Source organism: Microtus pennsylvanicus, chromosome 1 (genome assembly GCF_037038515.1).
Source record: "Microtus pennsylvanicus isolate mMicPen1 chromosome 1, mMicPen1.hap1, whole genome shotgun sequence".
Taxonomy (NCBI): Eukaryota; Metazoa; Chordata; class Mammalia; order Rodentia; family Cricetidae; genus Microtus; species Microtus pennsylvanicus.
The window spans coordinates 97,290,955-97,313,536 of NC_134579.1; the positions used below are offsets into that span (position 1 = coordinate 97,290,955).

Consider the following 22,582-nt stretch of genomic DNA (forward strand, 5'->3'; position numbering starts at 1 on the left):
AAGTGCACAAGTCAGCCAGCCTGGTACACAACCGCTGCCTCAAACAGGGCGGAAGGCAAGGAACAACACTTGCTGCTGTCCTCTGACCTTCACACTGGTACATCTGCGCACACACACACCATATACAACACCCCCCCCCACAAAACTAAAACCAAAAGATAACAAGCGGGCGAGGCGTGGTAATAATCCTAGCACTAGAAAGGCGGAAACAGAAGAATTACCTTGGGTTTGAAGCCAGCATGGTTTACAAACCAAGAACCTCACTAAAAATAAAAACTAGCAAGAGGGTCTCTGCTAATTTTATAAAATACATATTATTGACTTTTACTTTATGAAATAAAATTGTCTTGGGGAAAAAAACTAGCAAGAGAAATCTTGGGCCAGTTTATAATGACATAAACTGGGCACTTTGCAAGAAAACCTGACAGTGACTCCAGAGTCCTTTTTTGAAATGTTGAAATATGACTTTCCATTTCTTTCCTCTTTTTTGTTTGTTTGCAAGACAAGGTTTCTCTGGGTAACTGCTAGCTCTGCCTCCCAAGTGCTAGGATTAAAAGCATGCACTACCTTACCAGACTAAAGTTTATTTCATTTTTGAGGTTTCTCTATGCAGTCCTGGAACTCACTATGTAGATAAGACTGCACTCAAACTCACAAAGATTCCCCTGCCTCTGCTCCTTAGTGCTGGTGTTAAAAGCATGCACCACCACACTTTCCATATCTAGAAGGTGTCATTCGTTCCCAGTCTTCTGAAGTGAGGATTAGCATTAAGAAAAAGATGACGCCAGGCTATGGTGGTTCACGCCTTTAATTCCAGCACTCAGGAGGCAGAGGAAGGCGGACCTCTGTGAGTTTGAGGCCAGCCTGGTCTACAAAACGAATTCCAGAACAGCCAGGACTGTTTCACAGAGAAACCCTGTCGAAAAACAAAAAACAAACAAACAAAAAAACACAGAAAAGGAAAAAGATAACTAATTTTCATCCATGGTCAGAGAGAGCAGCACTGCCATCCTTTGCTGCCAAGCTGAGGTTTGTAGGAGTACCTCAGAACCAAACAAGAAACCCGGTAGCAAACAACAGAAGGATCAGCAGAAGTTGGAGACTTCTATACCTTCTCCCCTAAGGCAAACATAAAACTGTGGTGAGTGCATTGTTTCTCAGGTTCTCATCTTTGCTTCTTTACAATGACTCAAATCTTCCTCCAGCTAAAAGTACAAGGCACATGTGTGCAAGCACACACACATCTATGGAATGTACTCCATGGCCTCATAAAGGCTGGAAGCAGCTCAGTGAATTGTGTTTAAGACTACACATCATTCACAAGGCCCCAGGTTCCACCCCAGAACTGAAAAACAAAATAAAATACAACTACTCCTGATAGTAATGGGAATCATAGCCCACTGGAAATCTAAGGAAACACAGTGGTGGCTGATACCTGCAACCTCAGCACACTGAGGCAGGAAGAGTGCTATGAATTCCAGGCCAGTCTCATCTACAGGTAAAATCCTGTCTGTGCCGGGCGATGGTAGCGTACACCTTTGATCCCAGCACTGTGATCTCTGAGTTCAAGGCCAGCCTGGTCTAGAGAACAAGTTCCAGGACAGCCAGGGCTATACAAGAGAAACCCTGTCTCGGAAAAAAAACAAACTAAACCTAAATGTTGTTGCTTTTTTGTTTGTTTTTAAAAGAGGGACACCAAACCAAACCAATCAAACAGAACTAAGAAAGCCAGGCATGGTGGCTCAAGCCTGTAACTCCAGAGCTCAGGAGGTAGAAATAAGAGGAATACTGCCATTTTGAAGCCCGCTGGGCTACAAAGCACAGTCCTGTCTCATAAATGAGTTAAAACCAAATAAGAGAAGAAAATAAAATAGAAAATAAGAATATTCTAAACAAAAAAATAGATATGAATGACAGTTTTAAAAGCTATATTAAAAGGACTTTCATTACATCATTTTCTTTTCTATTTAGAGATTTAATTTTTTAATGAATGAGTATTTTGCCTGCATATATGTATGTGCACCATGTGCATAACTGGTGCTCACAGAAGCCAAAAGAGGGTGTTGAACCTGGGTCCAATGCAAGAGCAGGAATTATTCTTACCCACTGAGCCATCAGCCCAGCCCTAACACTATTTTCCTTAAAATAGCCCAAATATTCCTTTAAAAAATAAGACACTCACTTTGGTATCTCTACAGTAACACATGCCGATCATCCCAACATCTGGGAGACACAAGTAGGAGATCAGGACTTCTAGGCCAGCCTGGGGTGTGAGATCATGTGTCACAAAATGCACTACAGCACCGATTCTCTCTTTTCCTTTCTTCCTTCCTCCCTTCCTTCCTTCTTTCCTTTGATTTTTCAAGACAGGGTTTCTCTGTGGTTTTGGAGCCTGCCCTGGAACTAGCTCTTGCAGACCAGGCTGCTGGCCTTGAACTCACAGAGATCCACTGGCCTCTGCCTCCCCAGCGCTGAAATTAAAGGTGTGCGCCACCACCGCCCAGCATCATCATCATCTTCTTTTTTTTTTTTTTTTAGAAAAGAAGAAAGAAGTCTCATTGTTTCTTTTAGGCTGTCCTCCAACTCATGACTCAAGCAATCCTCCTGCCTCAGCCTCCTGAGCAGCTAGGATAGCAGGTACTTGTCACCACACCCAGGAGGTCTAAGAACTTCACAGCACACTTGAGTGTGAGAAAACACTTCAGCCTGCCAGCAGGCGAGGGGACATGTTAACAACCTTCTGCAGGTAACAGTAACTGCTGAACCCAATAATGCCTGATACCTGCTTAGCTGCTCCATCCCCCTCTTTGTACGTCAGGGACACTTGAACAGACCCAAACAAGAATGTCAAGGTACAGAACTTGACAACACCTCACTGGCTCCAACCTCCTGGCAGGCTCTAGGGTCTCACACACACTGCTCCCCAACCCCCGAACAACAGGGCCCCACCCTGGTAGAATGTAATAATGGATTCTGACCAGGTGACTGGAACATTCTGGGCCATATGACAACATCAGTAACCACTCCTATTGTCTTTCTTCAGAACAGGTGTTCAACTACTTCTTGTCATCCTGTTATCTACTTGACATCAAAATCAAACTTCCTACCTTCATTTCCCAAAAGGACTTTTCACTATCCAGTCTTCCGGCAACTGCACTGTTTGGCAGGGTCAAACCTGAGCCTAAAGCCACCACTGACTTCCACCAAGTTCTCCACAACTATAATCTGAACACCCTGGTGGATGGGCACTTCTGGCCTGGCTCAACCCCCAGGATGTGCAGAGCAATGCCAAAGTCCAATGGCTAATGCCAACAAGTCCTGATAAGGATGGAAGACCAGGGGTCACTGGGGGTAATAGCAGAGGGAGACTCAGCCCTACCATCCCACTCACACCACCTATATGGGACAACGAAGTCTCAAACAACCAAGCCTTGGTTCCCAAAGCAAGGGAGCAGGGTCATGTAAGAGACTACATATGCTTTTCTGTCTGTAGGAATACCTCAGCATGCTCTCAAGCCAGATGAATGTTCCAGGACAGAGGAGGCCACACACACCCACTGCACACCCTGGCCACTGCACAGCTCATCTCAGTTCCCAGTCAGTGGAACACCCCATGCCACCATCTAAGAAGAACCTAACTTCCTCTCAGCACAAATGTTCAAGAAGAAAGACAACCAGGGGCCACAGGTCAGTTTCCCATCGAGGCTGAGGTCCACAGAAAAGGGCAGCTGAGGGTGATGGGCTCTGAAAAGGTGTCTGATGGACTGAGATGCAAAGGTGATGCCACACAGAATACTAGTGTGAATATATACTGAGCCTAGACATCTATGTCTGGGGCAGGACAAGGAGGAAGCAGTAACCATGACATCATGACTGAACAGACCCTGAACCCTCTCCTCCCACCATTAAACCTGATGTCGCCTCTTGAATCTAGAAAGTCCTCCACTAAACACAAAGTTTTGTGCAGTGTTGTAATAGGAGCGGCGGGGCTGCGTCCCCAGCACCCTGCCGTCCGCACGGCTAGCTTTACCCAAAATAATTACAAGGACATTGTATTCTTTTAAACACTGCTTGGCCCTTTACCCTTTAGCTCTAGCCCTTACTGGCTAATTCTGATATCCGGATCAACCCATCTCTAAGAATCTGTGAGCACCGGTCTTACCGGGAAGATTCTAGCCTACGTCCATCCTGGGTCGGAGCTTCATCGCGTGTGTCTGCCCAGGAGCCGGGAGCATGGCGTCTCTTCTCCAGAGAGCAGAGCTGTCCGTCTCTGTCTGAGGCATCTTACCTCACTTCCTCTTCCTCCCAGCATTCTGTTCTGTTTACTCCACCCACCTATGTTCAAAGCTATGAGCCCAAGCAGTTTGTTTATTACTTAGCCAATGAAATCAACAGATTGATATATGACACTCCCACATCAGTGCAGATCATCACACTCCCTGTTCCCCAATATCGCTTAGTGAGGACACTGACCCCGACATCTGCCCTGGGCCCAAACTCACCAGTCCAGTGGTCTACTGATGGTCCAGGCAATCACCCCAGAAACATGACTGCACACACAGGTTCACATACATGAGCATGCACACACATATACTCTCCAAAGAGCAACAACAGGCCAATTTTGTTCAAGGCTCTGGAGGTGCGGCACAGAATTTGTCAGACAGGAAAGCAGCCCACTTCAGATCTGATTTACAGGACAACAGTTACCATTAAAATTTATTTTACTCTTTGATACATAATCAATGCTATTCAGGAAGCTGAGGCAGAAGGATTATGAATTCAAGGCCAGCTTGGGCTATATAGAGTAAGATGATCTCATAAAACCAAAACACAAAGGGCAGAATGGATTAGTACACAAGGCAGAGCCTGACAGACACACACTACAATGTTAGCTACAATTTCTTTCTGGGAATATATGCTGTGTTTGTGTTAAAGAAGACAAGGCTTCCTCATCAGAGTAGTGCAAGTTCCCAGCTGTTGAGAGAGAGAGAGACAGAGAGAGAGAGAGAGACAGAGAGAGAATATGAGCTGGCAAGATGGCTCAGCATGTCAAAGCACTTGGAGCCAAGCCAATAACTGAGTTCTAATCTCTGGGACACACACGGTAAAGAACTGAGAACTGGCTCCACAAGTCACTCTCTAACCCCACACATGCACACCACCACACGAGTGTCTTCCTGCTGCTGTGTCTCTCCCTCTGTCTCTCTGTCTCTCTCTCTCTCTCTCATACACACAGAAAGAAACAACAAATAAATTTGTTAAGTTTAAAAATAAATTTTTAAAAAAAATTTGTTTCCTTCCAGGCCAGCAATTCCAGAAATGAAAGATTAACTTAACCCTGCCCTGAACAAAAGACAAAAGTCCACTGATCAGCATGGATGGCTCAGCCACACCTGGACCCTCACAAGCTCATGCCACCACCTACAGGTCAACTGCAATCTTCTGCTCCTCCTTCTGGTGTCCAAGAACAGGCTTAGCTTATCCACACTGCTCCATCTCCAAGGCCCCATCATCGGCTGACTGAGTCTGCCTCCTGGTTAGCCCTGAAGAGGCTGCTCTGTGAAGCTCAGTGTGTGGACTGCTGGGAAATGATGTGTACCTATGGGCTAAAACTCTAAGTGAAGAAATGCAACTGTTTTTTAACAGCACCAGTGATGTGGGGTTAAATAAAAAGACTGCCTTGGCCCTTTAATAGGACATAAAATTAGGCGGAGTAAACAGAACAGAATGCTGGGAAAAAGAAGCTGAGTCAAGGAGTCGCCATGATTCTCCTACCGGATACAGACGCAGGTTAAGATCTTCCCTGGTAAGACACCTCAGTGATGTTACAGGGATATTAGAAATGGGTTAGATCGATATGTAAGAGCTAGCCAGTAAGAGGCTGGAACTAATGGGCCAAGCAATGTTTAAAAGAATACAGTTTCAGCCGGGCGATGGTGGCGCATGCCTTTAATCCCAGCACTTGGGAGGCAGAGGCAGGCGGATCTCTGTGAGTTTGAGACCAGCCTGGTCTACAGAGCTAGTTCCAGGACAGGCTCCAAAGCCACAGAGAAACCCTGTCTCGAAAAACCAAAAAAAAAAAAAAAGAACACAGTTTCTATATAATTATTTCAGGGCATAAGCTAACCATGTGGGCGGCCGGGTGCCAGGGACGCAGCCCCGCTGCTCCTATTTCAACACACCAGAAACCTCTAAAAAGAAACTGTTGGTCATCAGAGGTCCTGTCACTCCTCCAGCCTTTCTGGATACCTGAACCAGTGTCACCACTGACATGACTTTGTTCATACCATGCTCCTCACAGGTGCCCTAGCCTCTAAAACAAGGATTTGCTTGAAGTCAGCTTGGTGCTGGGGCAAAGGCAGGAGCTGAGTGCAGGCTCCAGAGCACTAGCCTAGCACACTGGCCTACAGAGAACCCAAGGTGGAGAGCCAGGGCTCCAGCCAAAGCTGACACAGAAGACGTGCTGCCTTCCAAGTCCTTCATACGAGGGCCTACCTTTGTCCTGTGCTTATGCTGCCCAGGAGAACACAGGTCAGATAAGGAAACTTCTCAGATGCAAGCTCTGGTATCAGTCTAAGGAAATGCTTACTGTTTCTGTTTCTTTTCTAATACCAAGGATAGAGCCTAGGGCTTTCACATGCTAGGCAAATGCTCTACCCTGAGCCACGGCACCAGTCCTGGAAGTGTTTTTATAAGTAGGCACAGTTCAGCAGGGTCTTTCAGCCACACTGATTTCTCACTCAACACCACTCTCCCCATGCAGGATGCACATACAAAGCTCAGGTCTTATCTTAAAGTGAGTTTCCGTCCTTCCACCCTATCACCTGAATGTTTGCCACCTAGAATGCCTGTACTTATTTCACAGCAAAACAGAGAACACATCAGGAAAATTTCAGGAATAAATTAAATATAGCTTCATGCAAACAACACAAACCTAAAACACAAAACAGAATCACAGCTCTCAAATTAACAAATATAATCTTTCTACTGGTTTCTGCTGGGGGCCACAGCTGGGGACAGCTGTCTGGGTTAGGCCTGAGGTTACACTGGCCACACAAGAGATTTGATCTGCACCCACAGGGATGAAATCCTATGTGAAAAATAGCAGAGCACTTGGTCTCAGAGACATTGTGAAAGGCAAACTTAAAAACTGATGGCAGCACCTCCTTCAGTCTCTGGGAAGGTGGAAGACGCTGCAGTTGGGGTTAGCATCTCCTGGCACTGTCAATAAAGCACATCCAGCCAACCACATCACAGCTTTAGCCACAAATCATGAGGACCACAGCATGTCTTAAAACCACTTTCCAAGCCGGGCGGTGGTGGCGCACGCCTTTAATCCCAGCACTCGGGAGGCAGAGGCAGGCGGATCTCTGTGAGTTCGAGACCAGCCTGGTCTACAGAGCTAGTTCCAGGACAGGCTCCAAAGCCACAGAGAAACCCTGTCTCGAAAAAAAAGAAAAAAAAAAAAAGAAAAAAAAAAACCACTTTCCACACCATTTGCGGTCAAACCCCATAGACTCAGGTCTGAGAGGTTGTTCCACTACAATCCAAGGGGGCGGGGAGTATAGGATGCCAGGCCCTCCTCCAGCTTCCCAGGAAGCACCATCTGTCAAGGTCTCACCCCAGTGGTACTCTGAAATCCTACCACACCCTAACTGATAGTGGGTACTCCCTCAGTCCTTCCAGACAGATGCCTCACCTGGTCTGTCCCTAAGGACCTTCCTGAAGAACCAGGGAAGCACAGCCACACAGACACAGCACATGCATCATGTACACACATGTTCCACCTCCACCTCACTGACTCACCATCACCTAGGACTTGGCTCTGCATAGCAGCCAGGTGCTACCCAGCAAGCTCAATGAATATGTCCATTATCAAGAAAAATACTGGGAAAATTTGTTTCCTTGGTCTCTTTTTTGCAGTGCATAAAATGAAACCCAGGACATTTTAAATGCTAGGAAAGCGCTCTACAGATGAGGATATCCCAGAGTAACTTCTGTAAAATCAAATTTCTGCTGGGCCTAGCCTACAACTACAGAGGCTGATGGAGGATTCTGAGTTCCAAGCCCACGTGGCTACATAGCAAAGTCCTTCTTGCCTCAAAAACAAATAATTCTACCACACCTATTTTAAAAAATCTGTGTTAAACACGCATGCACACATGCACTTTAGACCAGATTTGGTAGGGCACGCATCTAACTAAGCACTGGGAAATATGAGGGAGGAGCATAAGGAATTAAAGGCCAGCCTGGGCTACAAAGGCAAACTAAAAAAAAAAAACAAATGAAAGCCAGGCATGGTGGCGTACATCTATAATCCCATTCTCCAGAAGGCAGAGACAGATGGGTCTCTGAGTTCCAGGTCAGTTTGGTCTACGCAGAAAGTTCTAGACAAGTCAGAGTTATAAAGGAAGACCCTGTCTCCAAAAACCAATAAAAAACAAGCAAATAAAAATATCAGTACCATAACACAATATGGTGGGATAGGTCTGTAATCCCAATTACTTGAAAGGATAAGTCAGGAAGATCTCAAGTTCAAGGACTGCCTGTACTATAGAATACTCAGCAAGACCCTATATCTAAATGTATTTTTTGAAAGGACTACAACCAGGGCATACAGCTCAGTGACAGCACTAAACAAACATGTGTAAGGACCTGGGTTCAACACCCAGCACTGAAATAAACAAGGAAGCAGAAAAGCAGCAGCAGGGCAGACAGAGAGGCACTGAAACCTCATCCGCCCAGGGGAATCCTCTCTCCAGCTGGGAGAACTACTACTCTAGGGAGTCCTTTCACACCACTAGTCTGTGACCTGCAGCTTAATTCTGCAAAGGTCAAGAGGCATCTGTCACAGAGATCTTGTCTCCACACTAAAATCTATGACCCACACTTCCAAAAGAAAGGGAGCAGGGATCGCCTGCCTGACCAGCACGGATCACGCTGTTTGCTGAGCAGAGCCCATCAGAGTCCAGCACTATAGTGAGAACGGCTCCTCTGTCACCTGTGAAGGGACTAGTTTCAGGTAGAGCTAGCATTCTCAGATTCACCATCGGAAAATCTAGTGAGGTAGGTGCTCCAGAATGGCAGTGAGTTCCAAATTTGGGGAGTAGGGAGGAGAAAACATGAGCATGTTTTCAATCAAGAAGGTGGCATGGCAACCCTTCAGCTGGTATCCAGGACCAGCCCCTTGAGCATTCACCAGAGCAACAGGGCACTCCTTTCTCCAGGCACTCAGGAGCAGCAGCCTGAGGTCCAAGTCCTGGGAGGCATCCTGCCAATTCCTGGAACTCTCTTGCCTCATTTGAGACCTTTAAGGCAAAGCAAGAGTCCTGAGGCTGACTTCTAAAAATGTAAAATTAGCTGGGCGGTGGTGGCGCATGCCTTTAATCCCAGCACTCGGGAGGCAGAGGCAGGCAGATCTCTGTGAGTTCAAGGCCAGCCTGGACTACAAGAGCTAGTTCCAGGACAGGAACCAAAAGCTACAGAGAAACCCTGTCTCGAAAAATCCAAATAAATAAATAATAAATAAAAATGTACAATTGTTTACAGGGAGCAAATGCAGACTGGCCTGGTTTATGAGATGTGACCTCATAGGAACAGAGCATCTAGGAGAGTACTCAAGACTCACAAACCCAGAAGCACACTCCATTAAATACCCATGTTCTTTGAAAAATAGGTCAATCAGTAAGCTACAGTCAGTAAGCTCCAGTCAGCTTGCCCTGTGACAGATAAGCACAGGGCCAGCAATATGGTTCAGTAGGCAAAGCTACTTGCCACAAAGCCTACTGACCTGAGCTGGATCCCAGGAACTCAGGTACAAGAAGAGAGCAGACTCAGGCAAGCTGTCCCCTACTCTCCGAATGGGTGCTATGGCACCTATACCTATAAAAGGAATAAATAAAGTATTGAACACAGATGTCAGATTCCATGCACGGAACAGGAAGAGCCAAAGGAAAGGAACTTCTGGAACCCAGATGAATGAGAGCCAACTTGAGCCAGAAAAAGGCCCAGAGAGCTTCTGCAATGAAGAATGCCAAAAGGCACCCAGGTTTTCATCGAAGAACTCCAAAGCCTCAAGAACTTGTGGCACCCATTTAACACCTGGAAGTGAGGGTGTCAGGGAAACTAAGAGGCTGGAGGCAGCTAGGGCAGAAGCCTGTTGGAGGTACCGTCAAGCAAAACCACACGCCCATGGCAGTGGGTGCAGAAAGTGCACTGGAGAATCCCCACACCCTTAATGCATAACGTAACACTCGATAAGCTAGATGTCGTGGATCACATTTGTATTCCCAGCTCTTGGAAAATAGAACTCCAAGTCTAAGCTACAAAGCAGACCCCACCTTGCAAAATTAAGAAAATAAAAATAGCAGGGCAGTGGTAGCTCATGCCCTTAATAATCCTCAGGAGGCAGAAACAGGCTGATCCCTGTGAGTTTGAGGCCAGCCTGGTCTACAAAATTAATTCCAAAGAAAACAAAACAAAACAAGACAAAAAACAAAAACAAGTAAATAAATTTAAAAATTAAATTTATGGGTGTGGCTCAGCTAGTACAATGCACACTTCTCACACACAGAGCCTTGGGTTCCATCCCCAGAACTGCATAAACCAAGTATGGTGGTACAAATGCAACCCCATCACTCGGGAGGTAGAGGCAGGAAGAGCAGAAGTTAAGGGCTGTCCTCAGTTACACAGCCAAGTCAGTCTGGGCTAAAGGCCATTTAGTTAATCTTCAACAAACGTGGTCCTCAACCCTCAACACTCGTACAGGCATCCACGAAAAGCCCACAGTTAACACCACACCCAAAGATGAGAAGACAGAATGCTCCCCCTGAGATCAAGACGGAACAGGACAGGCACCGGTGTTATCTGACACTGTCCTGAAGTTTGAGCCAGAGCAATTACTCAATGAAAGTGGGGGAAAGGCGTACAGACCAGAAAGGCAGTAACAGTAAGGCAACCTTTACTCTCAGCTGACAAGATTACGTACACAGAATATCCTAAAGCACAACTGAGAACGATGGCTAATAAATTGAGCAAAGCTGCAAGTACACAGCCACACCAAGCCAGCTGTATGTATTGCCACATGCTAGCAATGAGCAAGGTGAAGTGGAATTAATAAGTCCTTCCACAACAGCATCAAAGGCAAAAAAAAAAAAAAAAAAAAGCCTTGAGAATCAATTTAACCACCCAAAGGCAGAACCTGGGTACTGAAAGACACAAGGAAATGTAAAACGGCCCAAGGCCCACAAAGTTTAAGAACATAAAAACTCACTATCTTGGAAAGCAATGCTGCACAAATGCACTGTGACCCTTATCATTACCCCAAAGGCCCTTGCTGCAAACCTGGAAAAGCTGTCCCTCATTTACACTGAACTGCAGATGTTCCCAGAGAGCAAATAAGTCTGGAAAAAGGAGCTGAGCTCGGGAATCACTTAAGATTTCAAAATCAACTGCAAGCCAATGTGGTCCTGGTGAATGGTCAGACATACTCCACCAGAATGGCATACAGGGTCAACAGTAAACCTTACATCTGGGGCCAACTGAGAAGGGAAGCGGTTCCTTTTAGCAAATGGTGCTAGGGCAGCTGAGCTTCCATGAGAAGAACTAAGTCAGACTCTTAGACATCATAGCACAAAACTATCAAACCTTTTTTTTTTTTTTTTTGATTTTTGAGACAGAGTTTCTCTGTAGTTTTTGGTGCCTGTCCTGGAACTAGCTCTTGTAGACCAGGCTGACCTCGAACTCACAAAGATCCGCCTGCCTCTGCCTCCCAATTGGTGGGATTAAAGGCGTATGCCACTACCTGCCCGGCAACTATCAAACTTTTAAAAGAACACATACAGACAAGTCTTTGTGACCTGGGGTTTGCAATATGTCTACCTAAAGAAAAAAAACAGATAATTTGGACTGTAACACTTTAAGCATTAAAAATACTCAAGAGGCAGAGGCAGGTGGATCTCTAAGTTTGAGGCAGCCTGTCTATATAACGAGTGAGTTCCAGGCTAGCCAAGGCTACACAGTGAGACCCTGTTTCAAAACAAGCAAACAACAAAAACCCACTATCAAAAGGATGGCAATGGCCATGGCTAGGTGGTAGTGCACACCTTTAATCCCAGAACTTGGGAGGCAAAGGAGATGGCTGTGAGTTTGAGACCAGTCTGGTCTACAGAACTAGTTCCAGGACAGCCAAGGGTATAGAGAAACCCTGTCAAAACCCCAAAATGATGGCCATGGCTGGCAAGAGGGTTCAGGGGCTAAAGCACTTGCAGCACAAGCCTGAAGCCCCAAGACCCACATAAGGTAGAAGAGAACTGACTCCACAGAGTTGTCCTCTGACCTCCACATACACACATGCTCATAGATATCACACATGGGGCGGGGGGAACAAAGGTGAAACAAAGCATGGTAGCAAACATCAGCAATACAAGGAGGCTGAGGCAGGAGGTCTATGAGTTTAAAATGAGTCTGAGATTTATGGTGAGATCCTGTCTCAAAGACAGAGGTACTGCAAGTCATATATGTCCCGAACGTATAAACAATTTCCACAACTCAAAAGACAACCTAATTAAAAGATAGGGAAAGGCTAGACATGGTGGAAAAATACCTCTTATCCCAGCACTCGGGAGGCAGAGGTAGATGGATCATGAATTCCAGGTCAGCCGGGTCTACACAGAAACAGATGGCAGTGAAGAATGACTTGTGTCATCTGGGAAATGCAGACCAAAGCCACAGATATATTTCACAGCCACTGAGATGAGGGGCAAGGTGGGGGTGGCTGCAGGTGGAAGGAAGGAAAACAAGTATTAGCAAAGATATGGAGAAAATGGGCCTCTCCAGCACTGTGGGTGGGAGTGTAAAACATGCAGCCATTGCGGAAAAACAGTCGGATGCTCCTTACAAAGCTAAACATAGAATTACCATGTGACCCAGCAATTCTACTCTAGATCTATATTCCAAGAATTAAAAACAGGTGCTCAGGAGCTGGAGCACGGCCCAGCCAGTAAAGAGTGGGAACACAAGCATGAGGACCTCAGACCCTAAGGACCCACAGAAAAAAACTGGGCACAGCAACCTGCAACTGTAATCCTAGCGTCAGAGAGGCAGAGACAGGAGGATCTCTGGAGCTTGTTAGCCAATCAGTCTATTCAAAATCGGTGAGCCTCAGGTCCCAGAGAGAAGCACTGTTTCAAAAACTAAGGTAAATGGGCATGATGCTGCACGCCTTTAATCCCAGAACGTGGGAGGCAGAGACAGGCAAAATCTTTGAATCTGAGGCCAGCCTAGTCTCAGAATCAGGACAGCCAGGGCTACATAGTGAGATTCTGTCTTGAAGAAAACAAACAAAAACAAAGGGAGAGAATGATTGAAATAGGTACCCAATATCAACCTTGGGCCTCTACACACACAGACGCATGCATGCATGCATGTACGTATTCAGAAACAATGTTCAAGTACAAACTTGTTCCCATGATCCCAACAACACTAGTTAAGTAACCCAACAGGAGGAAACAATTCAAATGTCCAATGAAGTGAATAAACAAGATTGAATAGGGCCTTAGAGGTGACTTAGGGGGTAAACCTGTCTGCTACCAAACTTGATGACCCAGACACAGCCCACCAGGACTTATACAGGCGAAAAGACAATTGACTCCAGCCAAGTTGTCCTCTTAACCTCAGCAAACATACACATGCAAATAAAGTATTTTTAAAAGACTTAATAGGTCCATCCAGTAGGAAACTATTCAGTCACAGAAAGTAATAGAATGGGGACACATGTTACACGGCACAGACGAGCCTTAAATAAGATATCGAGAACAGGCAAACCCATAGGCTGTAAGCAGAGCTGCAGCTAACGGACAGGAAGGAGGAAAATGGGTGAGACTGCTTGGTGGGTACTGGGTTTCCCTTTAGGGTCATGAAAAGCTGGAACTAGATAATGGTGATGGTTGCATAACACTGTATACAGTTTAAAATGGAAATTTTCATAACACACACACACACACACACACACACACACACAGTGCAGCAGGCTACCTTGAATTCAGCCACTTTCTGCTCTCTCCCAGAAAGACCAAAAGGCAAATAATCTGAGGCTGCCAACCTTTGGGAACTAAAAGCACATCTCCAAATCTCTAGCACAACTCTCAAGTGAAGGCATGGTAGTACACACCTGTAATCCCAGTACTGGGAAGCTGGAAGCACAAGGATCCGGCTTTCAACTCTAGGCCTGCCTGAGCTACAAAAGACCTGGCCAAAACAAAAACAAACAAAAAGACCAAAAGGTAACTCAGAAGAGTCCTCTCAGACTCTCATTGGAGCAATGGCTCAAGCATGTCACCTAAAGCCTGGGCAAAGCACCATAGGCTGCACATGGGAGGTAGTGGTGCACGCCAGCAATCCTAGCACATAGGGAGGCGGAGGCGAGTGGATCTCTGTGAGTTCAAGGCCAGCTTGGTCTTACAAAGCAAGTTTCAGGGCAGCCAGAACTCTTAACAAAGAAACCCTGTCTTAAAAAAACAAAACATAACATAACAAAACAAACAGAAAAAGTGATGTAGGCCTGACCAAGGAAAACATGGGGCACAGAAAAGCGAGAAGGTACTGTGACTATGCTCATGGAAGCCCTGGTTCCAGCCCCATCCCCAGCACCGTTGACCAGTGCAGTTGTGTGCGCCTGTAATCTAATCATAGCAGCGCCAGGGAGGTGGAGGCAGGAGTAAGAGCTCAAGGTCATCTTCTGCAATATGGCAAGTTCTTGGCCAGCTTGGGCAATCTGAGGCACGGTCCATCCATAAAACAATCAAACAAGCCGGGCGGTGGTGGCGCACGCCTTTAATCCCAGCACTCGGGAGGCAGAGGCAGGCGGATCTCTGTGAGTTCGAGACCAGCCTGGTCTATAAGAGCTAGTGCCAGGACAGGCTCCAAAGCCACAGAGAAACCCTGTCTCGAAAAACCAAAAAAAAAAAAAAAAAACACAATCAAACAAGCAAGTAAGTAAGCCCGGCTTAGTGGCGCACACCTCTAACCCCAGCACCCAGGAAACAGAGGCAGGCGAATCTCTCGAGATAACCAACTACATAGTGAGACATAAAAAAAACCCAAAAGGGTGGGGGAACACGAAAAGACAGAAAAAGAACATTAAGCTGGAGCTCAGAAAGGAGAAAAGAGTTCTCCTTTAACAGTCAAGTTAAAATGCAATGGAAGATCCTGTAAACTCTAATTAGGAACCTGTCCTGGAGGCGTGAAGTACACATTGTAGGACTGCACTGCACACCGCAGAGCGAGGAGCAGCAGAGTTGCCCTAGCTGATGCCCACGGGTCCCCAAACTGCATCCAACAAAGCTCCTCAGCAGGCCAGCCCGGTACTGTCCTGCGCGCCGGGCAGGGGGCAAAGGGAACTGACACTCGACAATTAGCAGGTGCAGGATGCCCACGCCAGGTACTCTCTACACTGCCCGCGCCCCTCAACGCACCTGCAACATCTGCGCTCCGGGAGGGCGCGCCCCCGGGATGGCGCTTGCGCCTGCGCGCCGCGACGGGTAGCAGGAGACCCCGGAACCCAACACGCCAGGGGTCCGGGGCGAGGTGGGACCAGAGTGTTAAGGCACACGGGACACCGGACCAGGGCGCCCGGGCGCGCGGCCTGGCAGCGCGAAGGACGTCGCGCGCGTCGTGGCCGGTTAGCGGTTCCCACTTCTTGCGGTCCCTGCCACCTACATCCCGGCCGGCCCTAAGACAGTACCCCAGTGCCCGCGACACGACTGCGGTGGACCCCCGTTCCCCCGCCCACTCCCGCTCTCGCCCAGCCCGCTCGCCGCAGCTCACCTGCCTCGCGCCGCCGCCTCAGGCCTCGTCCGCGCCGCCCAGGCCGGGCACCGAAGACTCTCCGCAGCCACAGCCACAGCCAATCGCGCGCCGCGCCGGGATTGGAGGCGGGAGCGACGCAAACGTCCGTCAATCCCAGGCGCGTCTGCTGAAGCTCCAGACCAATGGGAAGGCGACTGCCCCGCCGTGGCCCGCAAGGGGCGGGGAAAGGGCGGGACGTGTGGCGTCAGTGGGCGGGGCGGGCGCGCCGGGACCAGGAGGGGCCACGCCTAGGGAGAGGAGACGCGTTCTTGGACAGCTTTAGGATTAGGCTTCTCCGTGGAGGCGGTCCCGCTGAGTTCCAGGCAGCGCTTCAGTGGACCCAGGAGACCGGACTCCTGCTGAAGATGCTATGGACTCTCTGGCACCTCTTCTCCTCTGCCTAGGGGCAGTGTTTGGAAGAAGCCCTTGACGCCCTGCCCTGCGGGCTGGAAGCCAGGCCTTCCCTCCTGCCCGGGCCCTCTCTCACTTGCTCAGTTTTGCCAATACTGTTCAATTGCATTTGTTTTGTTTCTAGACAGGGTTTCACTCTGTAACCTTAACTGGCCAGGCTGGCCTTGAACTCCTTGAGAGCAACCTGCCTCTGCCTCCAGAGTGCTGGAATTAAAGGAGTGCACTACCACGCCCCATCTGTTTTTTCCTTTTAGACTGGGTCTCACTGTGGCCTGGAATTCATTCACTGTATAGCCCAGACTTGCTTCTAATTCGCAGCCACCCTTCTGCCTCGTCCTCTCAAACACTGAGACTACTATCAAGTGCCACCACAGCTGGCTTCGGCTAATCTTTTTTTTAATGTGTTTGTATGTATGTCTGTAAGTGGTTGTGTGTGTGTGTGTGTGTGTGTGTGTGTGTGTGTGTGTGTGTTGTGTGCCTGCAAAGGCCTCAGATCCCCTGAAGCTGTAGGTTGTTAGCTATCGGAAGTGAATTCTGGCAGTCAAACCCCAGTTCTCTGCATTCCTGCTCCCCCCGACTCCCCAGCGGCAGCAGCAACAGCAAGAGCTCTTAAGGGTTTAGCCGTTTTCCCAGCCCTTGCCTTTTACACTTAGTATTTATTTCTGTTAAAAAAAAAAAAGACAGAGTCTCTCTGTGTAGTCCTGACTGCCCTGAAACTTGCTATGTAGATCTGCCTGCCTCTGTCTGGGAGTAGAGACATGCACCACCACGCCTGGCTGGCTTTTACACTTTGAAGTCATGAACTGGACAGATGGATCAGTTAGTAAAGTGCTGGCTGTGCAAGCATCCAGGACCTGAGTTCAACCACACAATCTGAATTTAAAAAGAAAAAAGTTTATCACTGTGTACTTGTAATCCCAGGACTGAAGAGTAGGGACTAGGATCCCTGGGGCTGGCTGGCCACCAATTTAACTTCCTCAGTGAGCACCAACCCAGTGACAGATCCAGTCTCAGAAAGCAAGGTGGATGGTTCCCGAGGAATGATATTAGTGCACGCAGACGCTTGCACACATTGACACATACATAGGCTCTCACGCTGTCGGCCAGGCTGTCTTGGAATGCCTCATGTTCCCTTCCAGCGCTGGGATTACAGGCATACACCACCACATCCAGCCTGCTGCTGGCTTTTAATAGTCACCCATGCTGCATGCACTTGCCTCCTTATATGGCAAGTGTTTGACAATGTATTTATTCCATTGGTAGGCTGAGGGACTTTTCTGTAACTAATAGACATTAGAGGGTTTCGGGCCACAAGGCTATTTGTGGCAAACATTTAAGTCCCCTACTAGTAAAGTGTGTGGGTTTGGCAGGGCAGCTGGCTGGCTCCACAGGCCCAAGGCTCTATGGCTTGCTGACCCCTGGTCCAGCTGCTGGACATCTGGGTTTTGTCAGTAGAAGCTCTTATAAATGAAACACTTGTGGATTCAGAGGAAGAAGTCTGTATGGACATTTGGCTTGGCTTTGCCTTTTTTTTTTTTTCGAGACAGGGTTTCTCTGTAGTTTGGAGCCTGTCCTGGAACTAGCTCTTGTAGACCAGGCGGGCCTCGAACTCAGAGATCCACCTGCCTCTGTCTCCCAAGTCCTGGGATTAAAGGCATGCGCCAGTACTGCCCAACCTTGTTCTTTTATTTATTTATTTTATATTTTTATTTGTTTGTTTATTTGTTGGAGGTGGGTAGGAATGCACGCCTAACATGGTGCAAGTGTATAGATCGGAGAACAGTTTGCCAGAGTTGGGTCCCTCCTTCCGGCATGTGGGTACCAGGGATCAAACTCAGGTCCTCAGGTTTGGCAACAAATGCCCTTACCCTCTGAGCCATCTCACCAGACCTGGTTCTTTTATTTTTAAATTAGTTTATTTTCCTGGTTTTTTTTTTTGAGACGGAGTCTCATATACTCCAGGCTGCCCTTAAATTTGATGTGCACTCCTCATCCTTTGGCCTGAAGGACTGAAATGAAAAGGCTGTTCTGCCACACTCAGTTTAAGCAGTGCTGGGGATTAATCTCAGGGCCCTGGGCATGCTCGGCAGACACTCTACCAGCTCTATATCACCAGTCAATTGTGGCTCTTCATTAGCAGCTGTGTGTGGTGGCTCAAGCTAAACTAGGAGAATCGCAAATTCAAAGCCAGTCTGGGTGATTTAGTGAGGCCTGGTAACTGGTGCTAATGGCAGCGTCGTGCTTGGTGCAAACACAAAGCTTCATTTGCACAAGAGGTTTCCTACATTTGGTGAAAATTCCCTTCCCCTGACGACATAAGCAGGACCCATGTGGCAGGCCAGCTGGGGACAGCATGTCAGCCTGGGACATGATCCTGTGTTGCCATGTCCTGTGATGCCACAGCAGACCCAGTAAAAAGCTGCTCCCGCTGGTCATTTCTTGTCTGCTTTACATAGAGGGTGACAGTGAAGACAAGTGGTGGTGGAAGCAGAAGCCGTGGAGGGGCAGCAAGGGCGGTGACAAGAGAGCCCAGCAAGGCACTGAGCCTCTGAGGCAGCAGAGTAGGCAGCATGGCAGCAGAAACTGGCAGAAGCTGCTCCAGAGCGGCAGTAACTGTGACCGAACCTGCAGCCGTAAGAGGCAGCTGGACTATGGGGCAAAGTGCAGCCAGGGCAGGAAGAAAAAGGACTGAAGAAGCCCAGAGAGGGTGGAGAGCAGAGGCTGAAGACAGAAGCCTGCAGTGAACCAGAGAAGGGAAATCACAGGCCACGGTAGCAGGAAATGCTTCAGAGAGCTGCCAAGTCTGTAGGGCCAGAGGTCCCTGACACCACAAACTGGGAGCTATAATCCCAACTCCCAGACCCTCCTAGAAGCTACAACCCCAGCTGCCTCCAGGGAATGGAGGAATCCCTCTTCTTAGGTATATATGAGAACTATAATAGACTACACACTGGGAATCTCAGCCCTTGGGATGTAGAGGCAAGAGGGTCAGGAGTTCAAAGCTGACCTCTGCTACATAAGATCTTATTTCAAAAAGACAAAATAGCAACAGAAAGAGCTGTAGTAGTTATAGCCCTCAGGACCCTGCTGTCCAGCATCAGTGTGACCTGCAATAGTGTGGATGTCCCATGCCACCACTTCACACTGTCCTAACTAGCCATAGCCAAAACCAACTTTTAAGGTTTTTTTTATTTATTTGTATTTCATGGACATTGGTGTTTTGCCCTCATGTATGTCTGTGTGAGGGTGTCAGAACCCTTGAACAGGAATTACAAATAGTTGTGAGCTGCCATATGGGAATTGAACCAGGGTCTTCTGGAAGAGCAGCCAGTGCTCTTAACCAGTGAACTATCTCCCTATCACCCTCCCCCAACTTGTTTCTTTTTTGAAACAGGGTCTCATGTAGGCTAGCCTTGAACTTGTTATGAAGCTGAGAATGGCTTTGAACTTCTGATCCTCCTAATTCCTCCACTCAAGTCCTGGAATTAGAGACTTGTGTACCATCATGATGCCTGCTTTATGGAGTATTGGGAATGTAACCCAAAACTTCTGTCTGCCAGTAAGAACTCTACCCTCATGCCACTCCACCCTCCAGGCAACTTTTTATATTTGACTTTATTTTTGTTTTGCTTTGAAGAGCAGGCTTTGAGTAGCTTCTCGTAGTCCAGCAGGGCTGACTGGGGAGAGTAGTCCCTCTGAGCTCACACCTCGTCCTTGGCACCAGATCAGTATTTCAGTTGTAAACAGAACTTGATGCCAATAGCAAGGGAGGCTGAGAAACCCGAGCTGGAGGCTTCCAGCCTCTGGAGCTGAGGCTGCAAGGGGATCAGATAGTTGGGCAGGCCGGGGCAGGGACCCTGAAAGCAAGGTCAGCTTGCCCAGGAACCCCTTTCTCTTTAGGAAGCAATTGGACTTCCCTGCTAGCTGGATGGGGCAGGAGGCGCCACAAAGGAAGTGGGTTTTTTTTTTAGGCCCTTGGTGGTTCCCCGCAGAGGTTGAGGGCGTTGCCTAGTCCCAGTGTGGTTCTGGGTGTGGCAGGGAGGGGCCCAGCAACTAGTCAGAGTAGAGAGGAGCCTAGCCTTGACAACAGTTCCAAACCAGGATTCAGAGCCCCACACACAGGCTGACAGTTCCAGGTGAGCGGTAGAGCCTCCGCTGCGCGTGAGCAGGGTCCTGGGTGTCATCCATTGTAGCAGTAGAGCAAAAGTCAAACAAACCCCACATGCCAGCTGGGTGGTGGCAGCGCATGCCTTTAATCCCAGCACCCAGGAGGCAAACGCAGGCGGATATCTCTGTGAGTTTGAGGCCAGCCTGGTCTACAGAGCAAGTTCCAGAACAGCTAGGGCTGTTGCACAGAGAAACAGACAAACAAAACAAAACAAAAACCCCAAATGCCAACGATCATGACTGACAAAAGGGCTCTGTTTGCTGTGCTAGGGACAGAACCCAGGGCATCCCACAAGCCCTAGATAGGCTTGAGCCACGCCCCCAGCCTCTCACTAGGGAATTTTAGGCAGTACCCAGCTACAGAGACACACCCTATTCTGGTTTTTAAATTATTTATTATTTTTATTGTTATTGTTGGGCTTGTTTCTCTCCTACCTTTACGAGAATTCCAGAAGTAGAACTGATTCATCTGGGCACAGTGGCACACACCTTTAATCCCAGCAGTTGGGAGGTGGAGGCAGGCAGAACTGAGATATTTCTGTGCAGTGAGTTCAAGGACAGCCAGGACTTTATTTATTTATTTATTTTGGTTTTTTGAGACAGGGTTTCTCTGTGGCTTGGAGCCTGTGTCAAACTCACAGAGATCCGCCTGCCTCTGCCTCCCGAGTGCTGGGATTAAAGGCGTGTGCCACCATCGCTGGGCCAGCCAGGACTTTATAATGAGACCCAGTTTCAAAAAAAAAAAGACAAACAAAAAGGAACTGATTGTTTACTAAGCTGTCTCACAGGCACCCAGCACTGACTGGAGGATTCTGGGTTGGTCCCTTTGCCAGGGAGTATCACCACAGAACTCTTTTTACTTTTTTTTTTTTTTTTTGGTTTTTCGAGATAGGGTTTCTCTGTAGCTTTGGAGCCTGTCCTGGAACTAGCTCTTGTAGACCAGGCTAGCCTCGAACTCCCAGAGATCCACCTGCCTCTGCCTCCCGAGTGCTGGGATTAAAGGCGTGCACCACCACCGCCCGGCCTTTTTACTTTTTATTTGAGACTTGAGTTCATTAGGTTCCTCAGGCTGGCCTCAAACTCCCTCCGAATACCAGGCAGGCCCTAAACAGGAGATCCTTTTACCTCAGCCTTCCAAGTAGCTGGAACTACAGATATGAACCTCTGACAGTTTAGCAAACTGTGAACTGAAGTGGAAAGGAAGAAGTTCCACCTGTGCTGAAGATTCTACAGGGCTGATTAGAACCCTATGACTACAGAGCTGGAATGTTGCAGATCCACACCCAAATCATCCTGCGCTTTCTTTAGCCCCTTAGTAGGCATTCATTACTCACCTCTGTGTTTGACCTAACAGCCTACACTTATTAGGAATGTCCTTTTGAAGTGGACTAACAGATCTCTGGCTTCCACCCAATCCAAAGCTCAAGAATGCTACCAGATAAAATTTGAAGCCTGTAACAGGGATTTCCCCACTTTGCTGTAACCCTCTTATATTATTTTTATGTTTTGGGTTTTGAGACAAGCAAGAGTCTTTTGATTTTGTGTTCATAAAAACCTACAGAGAAATATGTGGGAGTCCCAATTCTTTGTGCATAAGAAGGATTGCATTTAAACTTCGCGTGATAGTACGTGGCTAGATTCCTAGCACTTGAGAGGCAGAGGCAATAGAATTGTTGAAACTTGGATGTTAGCCTGGACTACACAGGAATTCCAGGCTAGTCAGAGGATAAAGTAAGATCTTGCTTCCAAAAATTTCAATATAATGTGCATGTGTGTGTACAAACATATATCATATATACATGGAGTGTGGAACTGGCTCATTGATTTAAAAGTTCTTGCTCTTGCAGAGGACCTAGACTCAATTCCCAGCTCTCACATGGCTGCTCATAAACACCTGTTAAGTCCTGTCCTAGGGGATCTGGATGCCCACTTCTGACCTCAGCAGGTACCAGACACTCACATGGTGCACAAACGTACGTGTAGGCAAAACCCTCACATGCAAAAAAAAATAAGAAAATAAATGTATACCTATGTAATAACTTTAAAACAACAAGCAAGGACTAGAGAGATGGCTCAGCAGTTAAGAGCACTTGTTCTTGTTAAGAACCCAGTTTTATTTCCAGGACCCACGAGGCAGCTCACAACCATCTGTAACTCC

The 22,582-nt window shown here is 47.6% G+C and overlaps 1 protein-coding gene across 12 annotated transcripts in view; it reads right to left on the reverse strand.

Moving 5' to 3' along the window:
• The window catches only part of Sun1 (Sad1 and UNC84 domain containing 1), a 49,207-nt gene extending 33,270 nt beyond the window's left edge, over nt 1–15,937 (reverse strand). For 5 of the 12 annotated variants that reach the window (XM_075974870.1, XM_075974863.1, XM_075974846.1 and 2 more), the window contains exon 1: nt 15,826–15,916. The gene's annotated coding sequence lies outside the window, so the exon portion shown is untranslated. Of the gene's footprint in view, nt 1–9,790; nt 9,883–14,170; nt 14,243–15,473; nt 15,764–15,825 lie in introns of those variants that run through there. The other 7 variants (XM_075974878.1, XM_075974851.1, XM_075974835.1 and 4 more) reach the window with 5 other exon arrangements.
• Nucleotides 15,938–22,582: the final 6,645 nt, after the last annotated feature.